Source organism: Fukomys damarensis, unplaced genomic scaffold (assembly GCF_012274545.1).
Source record: "Fukomys damarensis isolate Sample0158 unplaced genomic scaffold, DMR_v1.0_HiC HiC_scaffold_21, whole genome shotgun sequence".
In the NCBI taxonomy this organism is placed as follows: Eukaryota; Metazoa; Chordata; class Mammalia; order Rodentia; family Bathyergidae; genus Fukomys; species Fukomys damarensis.
This window is the reverse complement of record NW_022900933.1, coordinates 10570374-10580540: the sequence shown is the minus strand read 5'-3', so window position 1 is coordinate 10580540 and position 10167 is coordinate 10570374. Positions and strand designations below refer to the sequence as shown.

At 35.7% G+C, this 10167-nt stretch overlaps 1 protein-coding gene across 2 annotated transcripts in view; it reads right to left on the bottom strand.

The window, feature by feature from the left end:
- Mpp5 (membrane palmitoylated protein 5) overlaps positions 1–10167 on the bottom strand; it is an 88765-nt gene that overhangs the window by 76810 nt on the left and 1788 nt on the right. For both annotated transcript variants that reach the window (XM_010645328.2, XM_010645329.2), the window contains exon 2: positions 2147–2214. The gene's annotated coding sequence lies outside the window, so the exon portion shown is untranslated. The remainder of the gene's footprint in view (positions 1–2146; positions 2215–10167) is intronic.

Here is a 10167-nt window from a genome sequence, read left to right as displayed (position 1 = left end):
AGAAGCAATTTAAATATGTTCAGGGACCATTTTCATCTCCAGAATTAAGGATTATTTTGATGTTACATCATTGCCTTTTCTCTTTTACTTTCCTTTTTAGTTTTATTTTAGGATTCCCTATTTTTAATGTTCATACAGAGATTTCTTTAACTGAAATACCGAATAGTTTCTTTGGTGTGAAAAACTATAATAGTACACAGGATCCTAATGAGACAATAATGTGAAATAGGAAGTAAAGGGCTAAAGGTGTAAGGAAAGTGGGAAGGGTGGGGGAGAGGTAATAAGGGAGAGGAAAAAATATGAGAAACTGAAAAAATGGAAATAAAATGTTTGTAAATGGGGAGGGGAGGGGGGGTGAAGGGAGGGCAGGGACAAGGGGAAAAATGAGAATCAAGATCTATTATGTAAAGGGGTACAGAATCCCAATGATGAATGTAATTGTATTGTATACCTAGATTGTACCAATAACCTCAATAAAAAGAAAAAAAAAATTAAAAAAAAAAAAAAAAGCCCTGGAAGTTGGGGGATAGTGCTCTGACAATTAAGAAATACCAAATATCTACCTTAAAGTTGTCAGAACAGGAATAGTAACCAAAATTAAAACAAAGAATTATATCTAGAGTTATCTATAAATTAAAAGAAGGGACAAGAGAGACTATTTTCAGGACCAGAAACTGGGTTGTGTCACCTGAGCACAAAGGAAAACAATCTGATAAGGAAGACTAATGAGATACAAAGTTAACGAAGTTTAGAATCCAATAAACTTTCAGTATTTGTAGCATTGCTGGCTGATTGCAGAATAATGTGATTTTGACCAGATTGCCTTAGAGGGAGGATATCATATGAGGATATTCTAACTAACAAGAGATAAGAGCAAAAGATAAATGCAGAACGTTACAATACCGGAAGACCTCTAGTTAAAGAGCATTAACTAAACTACACTTTCATACAACAATGTAAGTACTCACTTGATACTAAACATTTGTAAAATCACTGTCAAGGAAAAGGTTGTTGAGGCACAGTCCTTTTCCTTAAGAAACTTAAAATCTAGCATGGAAATCAAACAAGTGATCAAACAAACCCAATACAACTGCAATACTACTTGGTAAGTGCTGCAGCAGAACTGCAGAAAATGCCACAAGAGCTGTCTGTAGAGAGAAAGAGGATCTTAAAATAACTTGTATAAAGGGAAAAGAATATAAGGAAAAAACCCAGTAAAGACAAAAATTAACATAAGCACATTAATATTGGTAAAATTAAACAAATATTTTATCCAAACATATGCTTTAAATCACTACAATTAAGCCCAGCTATAGAAACTGTGTAATTTAAAGTCCATTTTAAAATATGCAGTGTGGGCTATGGGTGTAGCTCGGTGGTACAGTACTTGCCTAGCACACGCAAGGACCTCAGCCCAATCTCCAGCACTACAAAAAAGAAAAAAAAATGTAGCAGAAAAATAAATTGGAATGATGTGTGAAAGCCAAAGGAAAAACACTGGTAAAGCTCAGTAAAAGCTGGGTGTGGTGGCGCATGCCTGTAATCTCAGGGCACTGGGAAAGTTCAAGCCCAGTCTGGACAATTTAGAGAATTAAGACTATCTCAAAAAAAGGGGTGGGGGTAGGGATGTACTTCAATGCAAAGGCCCTGGTTTCAATCCCTAGTATGCAAAAAAATATATAAATTTTAAAAAGCGGAACAATTTCATCTCACTGAGTAAGTAAGCTGTTCTTCCCCCACTTCTACTGTTATTTCAGAAGTGAAAAAATTGACCTCAGTAAATAATTACAACTTTTTATCATTGTTTTAGAGTCTAACAATCAATTCACATGCTCCTATTAGATTACTAAATCAAATTAAAATCATATAATCTATCTAAATACAATAGTTCATCACTACCTCATTTAATGCCACAAACCAAGTATGTACTCTATCTCCCTCTTATCTAATATTTATGGAATACTTAATATACACCAAGTACTATGCATTCCTGATGGTGCATTCTAGAGGCACCAACTGATTCTCAAAGTAGAGCCCACTAAATTAGGTACTAATCCCATCCCCACTCTGCAAATAAGGAATCAAGCTGTGATAAATTAACTCGCCCAGATCCAGAAGGCATTTCAGCAAAGTCAGAAGTACTTACTCTTGTCTGTCAGTACTGTAAGTGGGTACAACCACTGCAAATGCACTGTGCTGCCTCTTAGTAGATGCCTGTGAAAAAGCAAGAAAAAGCAATTAGCAAATTTCATAGGTAAGTTTATGTCTTTGAAGAAAAGGTTATCAAAACCATAACAAAAGCTGGGCATGGTGGCACACTTGGGAGGTTAAGAGTTCCAGGCCAGCCTGGGCTACATAGCAAGACCATGTCTCAAAGAAAACCAGCAAACCTATAACAAGTTACATTTCCTCCCAATTCAACACATTTATGGCCAAACTAGGACATACAGAATTGTGTTCTGAATCTTGAATTCACAGTATATTGGGGGTATGACAACAGCCTCTGATATTAACTTCGTAATTAAAACTAAAATTTAAACAAATGATAATACAAACTGGAACCAAACTCCCGCAGGTGTCATTCTGAGCTGTTTTTCAATCTCAAAACTTCTGACACCAAATGTGTATCTTTTTCATACCAACTAATCTCCAATTCTGCAGACAGCAACTGGGTATCAATTCAATTCGGACACCATCTCCCTCACCTCAGATCCCACAAGACTGCCCTGCTTCAGATGCCAACCCCAGGTCCTTGGCCTCCTGTGACTCTGACCATGCAGCTCTCTCTTCTTAATGTCCAATAATTTGCTAGAGGGCTCAGGAACTCAGGAAGGTATTTTATTCACTACTATTAATGGTTTATTTTCCCAGGATCTTGATAAATACACTAACCCAGATCTCTAAATACAATCCTTTAGGGTCTGTTATGAATCCTTCATGTCACAGGCATGACTAATTAAATTACTGGCCACTGGTGACTATCTCTACTTTTTCTCCAGACCTAAACGGTGGGACAGTTCAACCTCTAATCATGCTGGGATCTTTCAGATGTTCAGCCACCAACCCAAAACTATCTAGGGTTCTGGCAGGAAGTACCTCACTGCAACAAAAGACAATCTTATCACTCTTATCACTAAGGAAATTCCACAGATGTCAGGAACAAGAGAAGAAGACCAAACATACATTTCTTATTGCATCAGATTAAGCACCCAAATACTCAGGGTTAAACACTGAGAAACTATGATAAAAAGACATTGCTCCTCCTACCTTTAAGGAGCTCATTTACAACTTATCCACCGAAAATTCTTCCCTTTGAGTATATTTTATTTTATTATTTATTTATTTATTTTTGGTACCAGGGATTGAACTCAGGACCTCGCACTTGTGAGGCATGCACAGTGCCACTGAGATAAATCCCCCCCTCAGTATATTTTAAACACTAAGTAAAGCAGAAGATGTCTTTAAAATTATTCTAATCTTTCCAAAAAGTGCTAAAAAAAAAGTAAGTCTTAGGGTGGCACCAACAAAGCCTGAGAAAAAGAAACAACCAACTGCAACCCCCCCCCTAATATGTATGGATTCTACACCTGTGGATTCAACCAACTATAGATAAAAAATATTTGAAAAAATTTGTTAGTATTGAACATATACAAACTTTTTTCTAGTTATTATTTCCTAAATAGTACAACCATTTACATAGAATTTACACTGTATTAGATATTAAAAGAAATCTACAGATGATTTAAAGCACATGGGAAGACATACAAAGGTTATATGAAAACACCATTTCATATTAGAGACTTGAACATCAGGTTTGGATAAAAAACAATCCCTCCTGGATATCAAAGGACCATTTAACCTGAAAACAACAACTCAGATTAACCTGACTGCACAAGTGGTTCACTAAAAGATAGTAAACTGGAAGGGGCAGTTCTTCATGGGCCCAGGTATTAGGCTGAGGTTTCCAAAACTACCACTGGGCTTTGTTTTGTAATTAACAAAACATATTATAAAAAGATAAAAATTTTATTACTTTATATTTCAGATTAAGTAATCATTACACAATACTTGTATGCTACTGAAAACCTACACTTCATATATGTTAGTTCATCACCTTGCTTCTACAGCCCTTTAAGGATTTTTAACTTTTATTAGATACATTATCTTTAAATATACTGGTTTTACATAATTTCTACTAAAACCAACAAAAATTATACAGAGATTGACAAGCTTATTTTAAAATTTATATGGACCGCAAGTTCCAAAGTAATTTGGAAAAAGACTAAAGATGGAGAACTAATATCACTTGATTTTAAGACTTTCATAGCCCCTAGTGGTCAAGACGACAGCCATGGGTTAAAAAAAAAAAAACAAACAAAAAACAAAAAATACACAAAGATCAGTGGAATGCAAGGGTTCACAAATGGACACACATGTATATAGTCAATGTTTTTGACAAAGAGACAAGGGGAATTCAATGGAGAAAAGACAGCTCTCAAAAAATGGCTATGGAACAACTGGACAAATTAAAAAATCCATAACTCCCACTCTATACAAAAACTGACTCAAAATAGATTATAATTCTAAATACAAAATACAAAACTATGAGACTTGAAGAAAATATAGAAGAAACTCATTAGGAAAATAGTTCTCATGTATAATAACAAAAATAAAATCTATAAAAATTTTTTTTAATAAAGTTGAACATCAAAATTTAAACTTCTACGCTATAATTGTCAATTCCCCTACTGATTTTTACACTTGATCTTAGCGAAAAGGCCAAGAAGCAATCCCCCTACAGATTTTTTTACCATGAAGCAGAGTGATATGCAAACCAAAACTAAGGGTCAAATCAGGCACACCCTGCTTTTCAAGTACAGTAATGCCTGACATAAAGATGACAGACCATATAAAAGTGATCCCATGGCCAGGCATGGTGGCGCACACCTGTAATCCCAGCACCTGGGAGGCTGAGGCAGGAGAATCAAGACCAGCATGGGCTACATAGTGAGACCTTGTCTCAAAAACCAAAAGAAAAAATAAAATAAAATAAAAGTGATCCCAGAAGATCATAATGGAGCTGAAAAGTTCCTACCACCTCATGATGTCATAGCTTAATGCATTATTCACACATCTGTGGTGAAGCCGGGGTAAACAGAATCTACTGCATATAAAAGTGCAGTAATTATGTAAAGTACTTAATACTTGAAAATGGCAACAGTTATGTTACTGGTTTGTGTTTATTCTATTATTATTAGAATGTACTTTTTAAAAAAAAAGAAAAACGCTTACTGTGAAACAATGTGCCATGTTAGTCTGGCAGCAGTCTCATTTTTTTTTTAAACAGAGTCTGGTTAAATTGCCCAGGCCAGCCTTGAACTTGTGATCCTCCTCTGCCTCAGCCTTCAGACAAGGTGGGATTAAAGGCATGTGCCACCTGACTTTTCTATATCCCTTTGCTGCATCAGGAGGCCATACTGACTGATTTATGCCATCTAGATTTTTATAAATGTACTCTACAATGTTCCCACAATGACAAAATTACCTAATGACCCACTACTCTTCTCAGAACGTATCCCTGTCATTAAATGACACATAGCTGTAAAGTTTTATGGGAACACAGTTGACTTGTTTGCCTACCTTTCCACTCTGATAACAAAACTGAATACCTGCAACACAGATGATTGGACCCACAAAGCTTAATATACTGACAGAAAGTAGTCCACCCCTGCCTTGAAGGATCAAAAGGCCAAGAACCTAAGAGGCCGCAAAACTTCAATGTCAGTGTCTTTGAGACAATTATTAACTGAAGGGAGTTTAAAATTATAAGACAAAAAACTAAAATGTTTGAATTCTTGTAACAGTAAATGATTTGACAAGGCCAAATTCATAGTAACAAAATTTAAAACCTTGATTATCAATTTACTGAAACTTCATAAACTGCTGTAGTTTGAATCAATGGAAGAAAACTTCATGGTCCAAAATATATTTAATAACCATACACATTTTCACCACGATGTATCCACATTTTCATGAAGGAATATACTCACTTCAAAACAAAACAAGTGGGGCCGGGGATTTAGCCCAGTGGTTCTGCCACCTACTTTGCAAGCCTTGCAAGCACAAGGTCCAGAGTTCAATCCCTGACACACACATACACACACACAAAAAAGTGATCATTATGTACTGTAAACATGTACTAATTAAAATTTGAAAAAATGAAAATATTTTTAAAAATCCAGAAGTGGTGATGCATCCCTGTAATCCCAGCACTCAGGAGGTTGAAGCAGGAGGATCACCTCGAGTTCAAGGCCAGCTTGGACTACAATAGTGAGTTCCAGGCTGGCCTAAACTATATAGTGAGACCCTGTCTCAAAGAAACAAACAAACAAAAATAAAAAAAAGAGAGAAAACAAAACAGAACCTAGACTTTTCTTACAGGAATTTCACTCTATATTTTAATTTATATTTTTTAACTTAACAGTCACTGAAGTCAATCTACTCTGACAAGGCCAAACATACAACTACAATTGATTTTCTGGTATAGGAAGGAGCCTGGTTTTGGAGTTTTGTTTGCAACTTACATTTTCATTCTAAATGAAAACCTCCAAGATCTGGGCATGGTGGTGCACGCCTGTAATCCCAGCACTCTGGGAGGCTGAGAGAGGAGATTGCCGTGAGTTGGAGACCAGCCTGGGCTACACAGTGAGTTCCAGGTCAGGCTCAACTACATCGTGAGACCCTGTCTCAAAAAAACCCTCCAAATTATATCATTTTATCTTCATTCAAAATACAATTAATTCTCTTCAACGGACAGTTCCTCACACTAGATCTCTGAAGAAGCTCATCCTTAGCCATAGATTCAATTGAGACTTCCACATCAATACTTCTCAAATACTATGTCTCTGCTGCACTTGTAGCCATAATGGTCTTCTTTCAGTTCTCCAAAGGCACTATATTTGGTCCTCCTATACCTTTGCATGAACTACCCAGCCCATCAGTAATACGCTCCCCTTAGTAAGTCTTACTACTTTCAGATCTCAACTGGACTCAAGCTTTCTTCTCATCATTCTTGGTCGGGTTTTACACTTGCTTTACATTCACATAATATGGTTCCTTTGCTTCAGAAGATTTAATGAACCATTATGCTTTTGTTCTATATCTCCTTCCCTCTTGGATGATGTCAACCCTCCTAAACTACAGTACAGTTAGGGAAAGCAAGGCAGGCATTGATTGCTTTAATCATCATCCATCTTTTCAGGCAGGTGAGCTCTGCCATTTTTCAGTCTAAGACCTCTTTTAGGCAGTAATTTCAGCAGAAATGTAAAAGGAACATGTATGTGGGACTCTTACATACTGATGCTAGCTACTGTGTAATCAATGCAAGAAAGAAAAGTTTGCAGTACTCTCCAAAATTCTGAGGTGTAAACTCAATTTATTCTTTTTACATTATCACCTCAAATTCTTGTTCTCAAGACCTCATCCTTTTTAGGGAGCAGCACACTTCCTTCCACAAAATTGCTTCCAATTATACAAGATTTAAGCAGTTAAGACATTATTCTGCCTCTAAGCACTTTTTAGTTTTTTTCTAAATTAGATTTTTTATTTGGAGATAATTTAAAATTCACATAAAAATTTAAAAATAAGAAAAAATAAAAATAAAATTCACATGTAGTTAAGAAATAATATATTCTATGTACCCTTTACCAAATTTCCCCAATGGTTATTATCTTGAAACCCTATATACAACATCTCCACCAGAATATTCCCACTGGTGGTATACAATAAAACAGTCAAGATACACAAGATTGCTATCATCACAATGACCCCTCGAGTTACTCTTTTACTTCCCTCCTTCCTCTATAACATCCACAACCCCCTGGTAACAACTGATCTGTTCAATTCTTCAATAATTTGGCCATTTCAACAATGATATAAACAGAATCACATAATAATCTTTTGAAATTGGCTTTTTCCACACAGCATAATCTTGTAGAGATTCATCCAGGTGATGGCATATAGAAGTAGTTTGTTTCTTTTTATTGCAGAGTATTATTTTACAGAATGGATATATTAGTTTAAATGTAAATTCAAAGGCATATTTTTATTATGAATAGAGTTTCTATGAAGTTTTGTAAAAAAACATACACTTCACAATCCAAGTCCATTTTAAACAACTTGTCTAAATAAACCCAGTGTGAGAAATGTTTGACTATAATAAAACATTTTCTTTCTTCCTTTAGTAATTTTAAACGTCTTCCTGTTTTCAATCTGCAGTACAGATACAAAATCAACATATAAAAGTTAACTGAATGTCTATAAACTATTAATGATCAGTTGGGAATTGAATTTTTTTTTTTTTTTTTTTTTGTACCAGGGATTGAACTCGGGCTCTTGCACTTGCAAGGCAGGCAAAGGAACCACTGAGCTAAATCCCCAGCTGGGACCAAAAGATTTGAAATACTTGGGTATAAACCTATTAAAATATCTGTAGCACCTATATGTTGAAAACTACAAAACCCCATGAAAGAAATCAAAAAAGATCTAAATAAAAACTGTCTTCACAGGTTAAAAGACTCAATGTTGTTAAAATGTCAGGTTGAGCTACAGATTAAACAAAATCCCAATAAATATTCCAACAGATAACATATTTTGGGGCGGATATCAACAAGAGATTTCTAAGTATTATCTGGAAAGGCAAAGGAACTAAAATAACCATAACAATTTTTTTTAAAAAGTTGGGGGCCTCATATTACCTAAAGTCTAGACATGTTTAAATTATTACAATAAAGACTGTTTATTGTCAAGAGGATAGACAGATCAATAGAACATAAGAGTCTATGTTACCTGGTTTTTGACAGAGATAAGGGCAATTCAATGAGAAAGGAGAATCTTTTTCAACAAATTGTCATGGAATAACTGAACAAAGAAATGAAACTCTGGGAGAAAATCTTGACAAACCATTTACTGGACAAAAAACTACAAAGAACACTCAAAATTCAACAATAAGGAAACAAATTAGGTGAGTCAGTGTAGGCCTATAGTCCTAGCCACTGGGGAGAATGAGGCAGGAAGATCATTTGAATCCACAAGTTCAAGGACAACCAGAACAACAAAAGGCCCTGAAAAATAAATAAAAATGGGCAGATGTGGACACTTCACCAAAGGAGATATAGATGACCAGCACACGAAAAGATACTTAACATAATCATAAGAGAATTGCAATTAACAATCACAATGAGGTACCACCACATAACTATCTAACGTCTAAAACTAAAAAGACTGATCATACCAAGATCTAAACTGACCAGGACCTAAAGCTACTAGAACTCTCATATAATACTATGTGGGGAAGGCAAAGTGGTTCAGCCATCTTGAAAACAGTTTGATAGTGTTAGTTTCACATACTGTTATAACAAATTACCATAAACTTAACAGTTGCATTTCTCTGACTCTGCTTCCTTTGTTACATCTTTTTTTCTGACTATTCTTCTGTATTTTTCTTTCCTTTGTAAGACTCCTGATATATGGGCACACCTGAGTAATCAATGAACATCTCCTAATTTTTAAAGCCAACTGTTGTTAAGACTAACAATCTTAATTCATTTTCACCATGTAACCAAACAGTCACAATTCCAGTCATTAGTACATCTTTAGTGGCCACTGACACGACAGATGAAAGGGAACAAGTACTATATGATACCTAATCAAGTGGCAGAAACTTAAAAATCTGATAACACCAATAAGGATGAGAAACCACTGTCACTCGTATTGTGTTGGCAGAAACGATACGCAAGGAAGGCAGAAAAGATACGCAAGGAAGACCGGAACACAGATATTAAACATTGTTTGAAATGTTGAAAAACGGAATCAGGCATGGTAGTGCACATCCCAGCAGCTGGGAGGCTGAGGCAGGGGGGTTGCCAGAAGATCAAGGCCAACATGGGGTTACACAGTGAGTTCAAGGACAACTTGCATTGTATCGCAAGACCTGTCAAAAAAAGCGTGGGGGGATGTAGTTCAGTGGTAAAGTGCTTGCCTAGCATGTGCAAGGTCCCAGATTCAATCCCCAGTACCATAAAAAGAAAAAAAAAACCCGAAAACAACCCTTCAGCAGGCGGGCTAAATCATGGTTAGGCATTTAAAAAGCAAAAAAAAAAAAAAAAA